The sequence below is a fragment of the Schistocerca serialis genome, chromosome 5 (assembly GCF_023864345.2).
Source record: "Schistocerca serialis cubense isolate TAMUIC-IGC-003099 chromosome 5, iqSchSeri2.2, whole genome shotgun sequence".
NCBI classification, from domain to species: Eukaryota; Metazoa; Arthropoda; class Insecta; order Orthoptera; family Acrididae; genus Schistocerca; species Schistocerca serialis.
Window position 1 is genome coordinate 450,998,409 of NC_064642.1, and position 10,857 is coordinate 451,009,265.

Below are 10,857 nucleotides of genomic sequence, written 5' to 3' on the forward strand. Positions count from 1 at the left end.
CCGGCCATGTCGTTATCACCATTACGTGTGTGTGTCTGTGTGTGTGTGTGTGTGTGTGTGTGTGTGTGTGTGTGTGTCTGTGTGTGTGTGTGTGTGTGTGTTGTTTTGCATGTGGTTATCGCATATGCTGAAATACGAGATAAAAGGAAAGTCAGACAAGTAACTAGAAGTGACCTGAGTAATTGTTGTGGCAGTGGGTAACGGGGAACTGTTCTGAATGGAGGAAACGAGTTACAACTCATGAAGTGTCAACTATCAAGTAATTTTAGTCATAGTGTAGGAAATGTGTTTAAATTGTATAACTCGACAGCCACGTTACCAAATCCGAGAAAACACAGATAGCATCACTTAACAAAATTATACTTGCGTCTATTCTGTTGAAAACTGACTTTTTGAGCCAATGGTTGTGTAAAAAATATAGGTCGAGTCTTACATAGACGATAACAGTAACCAGCCACTTTTTACAATGCTATTTATTTATTTAAATAGCGGTGTTACCGGTTTCGAACATTACAGGTTCATTTTCAGACGGATAGTTCACGTTAAAACAGATTTTACCTTTACAAAAAGTGAAAGCTAATGTAAAATATGTCTTAACGTGAATTAGCTGTCAGAAGATGAACCTCTAATGTTCTAAACCAGAAACGCTGCTATTTAAATAAGTAAACAGCATTGTAAAAAGTGCTGGTTGCTGTTATTTTCCATGTAACAGTCAACCTATATGGTTGTATCTTCTTATTCAGCGATGGTGAATCCACGTGTTTCCAACGGTGTCCTTACTTTTTTGCCTAGCGGTCATAGTGATGCCCCACCAATCGTCCACGGGGATTATAAGAAGTCTGAATTGGCACGACACAGTTGCAACACGTCTGCTGCTGGCTAGGTTTTGAGCAGACACAAAACGCTGCGAGTGCGACCTTTTTCGCGTTTAAAATGTCGTGTAACATGTTGAAAACTTACCTGCGTCTGCTTTTCACGTTTTCCATTATTACTTAGACTGCCATGTGCTCGTCGTCGAGCACCGGGATCTCCTCTAGTGGTTCCACGTTTTGCGCAGAGAGACAGTCTACCAGTTCGGTTTCAAACTTGTTTGATCTCACTGGAAGCTTCTGTGCCACCCGACCAGGGTATCATGCGATGATGGTGCATTGTTGCCGTACACTTCCACCAACTCAGTATGGACTCTTGCAGCCTTGTTCGCCTCCAAATGCAGAAAACGAATTACAGCACGATTGTTTACTTTAAAAAGGACGGTGCTGTTTACTTTTAGCTCCTCTGGCGACGTGCTGAGGAATACTGTGGTGCAGAAATTTCAGTATGTGCCAGAACTGCAGACATTCACCTGCACACGGACAAAAAATTAATTATGTAATTTCACTTTTCCGATGTGATAATTAAAACTATACCCCTTGTACATTCAGCATATGGCACAATAACAGCCCCGCGGCCAATCCTCGTTGAAGACGCGCTGCCGACTAAAGACTCAACAGCGGCATCGTTGGAGTCCGTGCGAAGGAGCGTTGGTTTTTCACATCCTTTTTCCAGTACTTTTGTCGCCTTTTCCAGTCGGGCCAGTATTTCTGATTCAAGTATCTCCTAAATTAACCTATAGAAGCTAATTTACTCAATTCTAATCCTACCATCAAGCTAAAATTATTAACGATCCTAGGAATCGAAGCCGGATCCTTCATGAGGCAGACACGTTTTCTGTTCAGCCAATGAGGCAAGCGATAACCGTAATGTCACTCATATAATTCTCCTGACATCGGCCATACTGTGTCTTTTCCGCTTTTATTACATAAGTAAATTGGGTAACAGTATTGTTTGAGTAATGTAACTACATGGTGGAGAATAAGGTCTGAGCACAATAGGCGAAGCAAGCTAAATTTTCTAGATACCCATAGGTCGTAAACGCACCATTGTTGTTTTAGGGCCACATAAAGACAACCAGTCAGCGAAGAGCTCGTTGGAATTTCAGATCGCGACTACCGTTCGCAACATGCCAGGAACTTTCGGAAGAATGTTCCAATCTTTTCGTCGACGATTTCACCTCTTCAGCGATGTTTTAAACAGCAATTTCGAACATGTTCTATAAAAAAAAGTTGTCTGAGTATATAAAGAGAGCGCTTAAAATTTAACTTTTTGCCGTTGTCATAGTTCAAACATAAAGCGAGCCACAAATTTACTTTGGAAGCCGGGAACTTCAAGCCAATAATAGTGGTTGACATGGTACTGGATGCAAGAGTATTTCGAGGTCCTGAAACTGAATCTGATTACTGCCTTCTACTAAGCTCCTTAAGAATAAGAGCAACATGGCTTAAAAAAGAGTACAACCAACTGCCAATGAATAAAGAACTTGCCTTTTATGCAAGAATTTCGAGAGACCCCACTATACTTAGCTTATACCAAAGACTGTGTGATGAGCTAATGAAAAAACCTATAAAAAAGAGCTCGCAAGAAGAATAGGAGGCTTTCTAATAAATTCTAAGAGAGCTGCCAGTGAGAGCCTTGGAGAAAAAGCAAAATGACGAAGGAAGAAAGGATTAAGAAAATGGGATGATGATGCTGGAAAGAACAAGAAGCATTTGTGAAATACCCGTCAACAAGGAAATATGAAGATAGAATATCATGGGAAAACACAATTGTTAAAAGACAAATACATAGGAAAAACAGTGAGGTAAAAGAAAATGTGGAAGTGAATCCCATCCCTCTACCTAAATGGTTGCAGCACTCTCAAATTCTATTGACTCAAACATCAGAATTTTATACAGTCCAACTCTTGAGGAATTATGCAAGAGAAACCATCTCAAAGCGTGGATTAAAAAAGTATTAAAAGAAATAAAAAGTAACAAAACCCCAGAAGACGATTCAGTAAATCTAGAGCTGTTCGATATCCAAGCAAGTCATTTACAGACAGATTCCTCAACCATGATGTGATCAGTAGACTATATACTTGAGAGGAGTGCTAAATCAATTGCCATTCCTAGCTTCACTGTGACAACTACCGAGGAATAAGCTTACTGAACTCAGCATATAAATTTTCTGCGAACATCCTCAAAAATAAATGAACCCATCGTGGTTGAGGGGCAAAAGAGTCTTTCGAAAAGGAAGATTATGCCATCCTAGTTATTTTCCATTGTAACTGCTAACAGAAGAAACGTAGAGCATTTAGTCTAGAAACGCATACTGCCTCCGTCTATTTCAAATAAGCTTTTCACAAAGTCACAGAAATAAATTATTATAAATTGTTCCAGTGATCGTGTTTCCCAGCAAGATATCGATAACATGTACAAAACGTCCAGAAACTGATTTCGTACAGAACAAATTTTATCTGTGTCAAGGAAGAAGACAAATTATCAGAATGGTGCAGAACACCTGCAGGAGTACGACAGGGGCGCGGCCTTTCAACACAGTTCTTCATTATTCATATGAATAAAATCATTCAAAAGCAAAGACATTAAAATAAATAGAAACAAAAAGCTAGATACTTTACTTTTTGTAGTTGATGTAGCTTTCGCAGCATCTACAGAAGATGACCTGCAGCGTTCTGTACACAATTTACAGTTCATATACGAGAAGCCCTGCATGAACATTATCACCAAAAAACCAAAAGCTATGACCCTCTGGGGAAAATACACATTTCAAAGTAAGATCTGTTTGAGGAATGAAATTCTAAAAAGAGTGAACACATTCACCCATTTGGTCTATAAACTATTTTTTCCGGAAAAAAAGAGAAATAACTGAAAATACGCCTTAGAAAGACTATGCTGAGGTATAGCAGGGAAGCCTGGACAATCAAGATGCGAAAAGACTACCAGACTGTAAAACGAAATTCTTGAGACAAACCAAATGGGATCATAAAAAGAACAAATGGTACCCATCACACATTATATTCAGAACTACCAAAACATCTACAACGAATGAGTTCAAAGAGAATCCCAAACTCCATGCTACACTATCACTTCAACTGTGCAAGGTCACAAGATTTACATATGTCAGTAGAACTTCTCGACGAGAACGTAACAGGCCAAAAAGGACCACACTTCAAGGAAGACGATGATGATGATAATCATGGCGAACCCTTAGTTCACACTTACTGTTCTACTGTATTTTTTGGAATGAAAGTTTATTTATTGTCTTTGTACATAAGCAAAAAGGAAAATATATTGCCTTTAGATTTCATAATTATTAACATTACACTTCGCTGTACAACATCTTCGTACAGTACCGTTTCTTCAGCCCAGTTTTACCCTAACAAATTAGTGGCACCAGGGTACGTTTAGCGTAGTTGATGTAGCAGACAAGCTGTATCCAGTAAACATCACAGAAAACTCACTTTATGTGTAAGCAGACATGGACAGGAATTTAAAGTTTGCTGTCTTCGACTTGAAACGGTACCAGTTAATTAAATAATTAACTTCGCTCCTTAGCATAACAAATATTAGCTGAGAAAAGATAATTTAAATGCACACATTTCCCCACGAACGTCGCTGATTGGTTGTTGTTTTACGACCAACGCAGCACTGCGTTCCCGTCCTGTGGTTACCGGAAAATTTTGCTTGATCTGACGGTCCCTACCTTTCTCTGACCTTATTACCACCCACTTTTTGCCCACCTTGTATAAGATGAATACATGAATTACATTAATGTCAAATTTGTTGAATCGTAACTTATTAAAATTAAAAGAATGGAAAGAAGAGGCTGGAAACTGAACTTAACACACACAGATTACTCGTCTCGAAATACAGGATGACAGTTATCGAACTATATGAAATAAAATCGTCATATCTTCTAAACGGATTGCGTTAGGACGTTCAAACTGCGCGGTTGGCATAATGTGGAATTAGTACGGAAATGCGTACGCACCTTGTTGTCGTCGGCCATTTACCCGTGAAAATATCACCGTTCAGCGCATTTGGGTGACTGAGAACCCGCATTTCGCGATGGAGACGTCTCTTCTGCCTCAACGGGTGACTGTGTGCAATGTCCAGTCACGGAATAATCGGTGAGATATTCCTTGGTGGCACGGTGACCACTGAACGGTACGTGAAGAATTTGGAAGATAATTTCATACCCATTACTCACAGTGATCCTTATTCCGACAAGATGTTTTCATGTAAGACGGAAATGTTTGATGTCCTGGAGAAGCACTTTGGAGACCGCATTCTGGTTCTGGGGTATCCAAGAGGCCACTGGCAAGGGCCTCGATTAGCCGCTTATTCTCGAACACATGAGACTCCTTTTTGTGGGGGTATATTGAAGACAACGTGTACAGTAATAACTCCAAAACCATTGTTGAGCTGAAAACAACCACTCGGAAGGTCGTTGACAGCATCGATGTTCCGACACTTTAGTGGGTCATGCAGAATTTCTCTATTCATCTGCGCCACATCATTGCCAATGATGGCAAGCATATCGAACATGTCATAACCTAAATCCGAATATCTGTAGTGACGTTTACGTATTGAATTAGGTGTGTGCATGCCGTAGTTTGTAACTAACTTAGGGGCAGCCGGGGTGGCCGAGCGGTTCTAGGCGCTTCAGTGTGGAACTGCGCGACCACTACGGTCGCAGGTTCGAATCCTGCCTCGGGCATGGATGTGTGTGATGTCCTTAGGTTAGTTAGGTTTAAGTAGTTCTAAGTTCTAGGGGCTGATGACCTCAGAAGTTAAGTCCCATAGTGCGCAGAGCCATTTGAACCACTTTGAACTAACTTACTTCTTTTCATGTAGTTCAATAATTGCCACTCTGTACATCGGACTTATTCAACCGGTCTGATGTTTACATTACCACCAACGGTGCCATGTACAGGTGGTGGACAAACATATGGTAAAACCGTGAAAAATGTGTGGTTCAACATAAATGAAGGTCTTAGCCAAACCTGCAGGTTGCGCTATCGTATTTCACCACGAACGTTACCTGTGCAATGCCCTCAATGTGTTGAAAGTGTCAGTCGTGGCTATAACAGTGTTTTGTGTGGTCGAGAATGCATTGTCCCTGAGCTAAGCGAATTCGAACGTAGGCAAGTTGTTGGTGCTTCTGTAACCAAGGTAGTCAAAGTGTTTGCTATTGCATACCTATGATTTACACCGCATACAAAGAAGAGGGAAAACACCATCAATTAAGAAGCAAGCCATTGAGTGTGAGGACACAGGCTCAACCTCAAGTAAGGCTCATTTAAAAGTCTTGTGTTGAAAATCATGATAGTAAAAAAATTAGCTTCTAATGACTCACCATGTGCAGCGGGAGAGCGACAGGAAATGAGTGTCCGGCAGGTATACAGATCATTCTTCTTTGGGACATATGTATTAGACTTCACAAAATGGCCATCGTCGACATTCAAGAAATGTTCAAAACACACCATTAACTTGCACCATGAAAATCGAACAAAAAATGGCGCGTCGCAGCGATCACAAAGGTTCGCGCCATCAAGATCTAAGGTGAACTCCTTGGAAGTTATTTTTAAACAGTGGAGCACTTCAGCTAAGTATCCACTCTTAAGGAATGTGTATAGAACGGGGTGATGAGAACTGATGGAATGTGATGGCATGAGACCGAATGCGGAACACTCTGTATTGGAGCTTATTGTGAAACTGGCTATCCTTTAAGACGTAGCTACAGATAATATGATAATATATTTTTTTAGGCGGGGGGAAAACAAACATCGAGAGACTGGCAAAAGTCCCGAGTTCGAGTCTCGGCCCGGCACGCAGTTTTAATCTGTCAGGAAGATTCATATCAGCGCACACTAGGCTGCAGAGCGAAAATCTCATTCTGGAAACTTCCCCCAGGCTGTGGCTAAGCCATGTCTCCGCAATATCCTTTCTTTCAGGAGTGCTAGTTCTTCAAGGTTCCCAGGTGAGCTTCTGTAAAGTTTGTAAAGTAGGAGACGAGATACTGCAGAAGTAAAGCTGTGAGGACGGGGCGTGAGTCGTGCTTGGATAGCTCAGATGGTAGATCACTTGCCCGTGAAAGGCAAAGGTCCCGAGTTCGAGTCTCTGTCCGGCACACAGTTTTAATGTGCCAGGAGGTTTCATCGAGAGACTGAATTTGTCCAGTGGTTCCATGTGGTATGAACTGCAATGTCACACACTGTTCAGGAGGGATAGTGTGTTCTAAAGGAGTACGATTTTTATATACAAAACAGGAATTAAGCAAAGGTAAGTTATTGTGGCTAGCTACTGCCCAAATGCAGTGCTCATCCTATAGTTATAGTTCTCTTATGCCCATTTTTCCAGTGTTGTTTGCTGTGACGTAAATGTTCCCAACTGCCCTAGTAAGACCATGCAGACGAGAAAGAATCGTAGGGGCCGGAGCACCTCCAACTTCTTGTAACACAATAAATTATTTTCCAGCTAATTTACCATGCGGATTAACTGTCAGCAGGGTTTCTTTCACATGCATTTCCTTTTCAAATCGCGATTGTTTGCAGCTGAAAACAAATTCTTCACTAAACGATGAGATAAGTGTCTGTATCTCAACAGCAAACTTAAATTTTCGGGCCAATTCCGCAGTTTGTTGTGCATCGTCAACTTGACACATCATTCGATATTTCATTATCTTCCAATTCTGTAGCACTGTTTGAAATTATGTACCCATCAAGTGTTTCCTGCACATGCTGCAAATTGTATCGAAGATCCTAGAAACGCACAAACATTTGTAACAAGTGCGTCTTGTCCTTCCCTGAATACCCGAAGTTATTCTTATGCACTACACGATCATATCGCTGCGGACTTATCCGAAATCTGTTCATAATAGGTTTTTTTTTTTTTTTTTTTTTTTTTTTTTTTGCACGCTGCTGACGATCTTCCATGTACGTAATTACGTTTAGTACCTTGTGCAACGATTGTATTTCACAACGTTTCACTGGAGAGGGAGGGTTCGCAGCCGTATCACGGTATTCCATAATCACTATGATCACTCTGCAAATCGCATTACTGCCAAGGATTATATGATATCTTTGGCTAATCAGGTTCATCCCACGATACAAGGTTTGCTGCTCAGTGGTGATGCTGTGTACCAAGACGACAAGCCCCCTGTTCATATAGCTCGCATCATCCAGCATTGGTTTTGTGAACACTAGGATGAATTGTCGCATCGCCCCTGGCCGCCACAGTTATCAGATCTCAATATTATTGAGCCTTTGCAGTCTACTTTGGAGGGAACGTTGCGTGATCGAAATCCACCTCCATTATCATTACCTAAACTTGCCACTGTTTTGTAGGAAGAATGGTATTAGATTGTCTCGGAAACCATGCAGCATCTGTTAGGGTATGCTGATGACCTTTATTTTTGGACCGTCTAATTACAACTGAATGAAACGTACACTACTGCCCATTAAAATTGCTACATAAGAAGAAATGCAGATGATAAACGGGTATTCATTGGACAAATATACAGGGTGATTCAAAAAGAATACCACAACTTTAAAAATGTGTATTTAATAAAAGAAGCATAATATAACCTTCTGTTATACATCATTACAAAGAGTATTTAAAAAGGTTTTTTTTTCACTCAAAAACAAGTTCAGAGATGTTCAATATGGCTCCCTCCAGGCACACGAGCAATATCAACCCGATACTCCAACTCGTTCCACACTGTCTGTAGTATATCAGGCGTGACAGTTTCGATAGCTGCTGTTATTTCTCGTTTCAAATCATCAATGGTGGCTGGGAGAGGTGGCCGAAACACCATATCCTTAACATACCCCCATAAGAAAAAATCGCAGGGGGTAAGATCAGGGCTTCTTGGAGGCCAGTGATGAAGTGCTCTGTCACGGGCTGCCTAGCGGCCGATCCATCGCCTCGGGTAGTTGACGTTCAGGTAGTTACGGACAGATAAGTGCCAATGTGGTGGCGCTCCATCCTGCTGAAATATGAATTGTTGTGCTTCTTGTTCGAGCTGAAGGAACAGCCAATTCTCTAACATCTCCAGATACTGTAGTCCAGTTACAGTAGCACCTTCGAAGAAAAAGGGACCAAAAGCTTTATTGGCTGAAATGGCACAGAAAACGTTCACCTTAGGCGAGTCACGTTCATACTGAGTTGTTTCCCGCGGATTCTCAGTGCACGCTGAACAACTGTCGTCGATTCACTTCTGCCGTACTCAATAACACAAAAAGCTTTCTGTTGAGCGGTCGCCATCTTAGCATCAACTGACGCTGAAGCCTAGTCAACAGCGCCTCAAGCGAACAAATGTACAACTAAACGAAACTTTATAGCTCCCTTAATTCGCCGACAGATAGTGCTTAGCTCTACCTTTTGTCGTTGCAGAGTTTTAAATTCCTAAAGTTATGGTATTCTTTTTGAATCACCCTGTATTATACTAGAACTGACACGTGATTACATTTTCACGCAATTTGCGTGCATAGATCCTGAGAAATCAGTACCCAGAACAACCACCTCAGGCCGTAATAACGGCCTTGATACGCCTGGGCATTGAGGCAGACAGAGCTTGGATGACGTGTACAGCTACAGCTGCCCATGCAGCTTCAAGACGATACCACAGTTCATCAAGAGTAGTGACTGGTGTATTGTGACGAGACAGTTGCTCGGCCACCATTGACCAGACGTTTTCAGTTGGTGAGAGATTTGGAGAATGTGCTGGCCAGGGCAGCAGTCGAACATTTTCTGTATCCAGAAAGGCCCGTACAGGACCTGCTACATGCGGTTGTGCATTATCCTGCTGAAAAGTAGGGTTTCGCTGGGATCGAATGAAGGGTAGACCCACGGGTCGTAACACATCTGAAATGTAACGTCCTCTGTTGAAAGTGACGTCAATGCGAACAAGAGGTGACCGAGACGTGTAACCAATGGCACCCCCTACCATCACGTCGGGTGATACGCCAGTATGGCGATGAATACACGCTTCCAATGTGCGTTCACCGTAATGTCGCCAAACAAGGATGCGAAACAGAACCTGTATTCTTCCGAAAAAATGACGTTTTCCCACTCATGCACCCAGGTTCGTCGTTGAGCACACCATCACAGGCTCTCCTGTCTGTGATGCAGCGTCAAGGATAACCGAAGCCATGGACTCCGAGCTGATAGTCCATGCTGCTGCAAACGTCGTCGAACTGTTCGTGCAGATGGTTGTTGTCTTGCAAACGTCACCATCTGTTGACTCAGAGATCGAGACGTGGCTGCACGATCCGTTACAGCCATGCGGATAAGATGCCTGTCGTCTAGGCTGCTAGTGATACGAGGCCGTTGGGACCAGCACGGCGTTACCCTCCTGAACCCACCGATTCCATATTCTGCTAACAGTCATTGGATCTCGACCAACGCGAGCAGCAATGTCGCGGTACGATAAACCGCAATCGCGATAGGCTACAATCCGACCTTTATCAAAGTCGGAAACGTGATGGTACGCATTTCTCCTCCTTACACGAGGCATCACAACAACGTTTCACCATTCAACGCCGGTCAACTGCTGTTTGCGTATGAGAAGTCGGTTGGAAACTTTTCTCATGTCAGCACGTTGTAGGTGTCGCCACCGGCGCCAACTTTGTGTGAATGCTCTGAAAAGCTAATCATTTGCGTATCACAGCATCTTCTTCCTGTCGGTTAAATTTCGCGTCTGTAGCACGTCATCTTCGTGGTGTAACAAATTTAATGGCCGGTAATGTAGGTTTCGTGCCATACACGTTTCACCATTATTATAAAGGCGAAACGGCTATGGCACTGAAATTTATGTTTCATTCAGTTGTAATTATAAGGTCCAAAAGTAAAATTATCAACATACCACAATATAATACGCAACTGTGGACAAGACTGCGCAAGTTAAGATGTTCGTACCGGATTTGTGTTTATCCATTCAGAGACGATTATAAATAGTTTTCCTACACCATATTAGAAG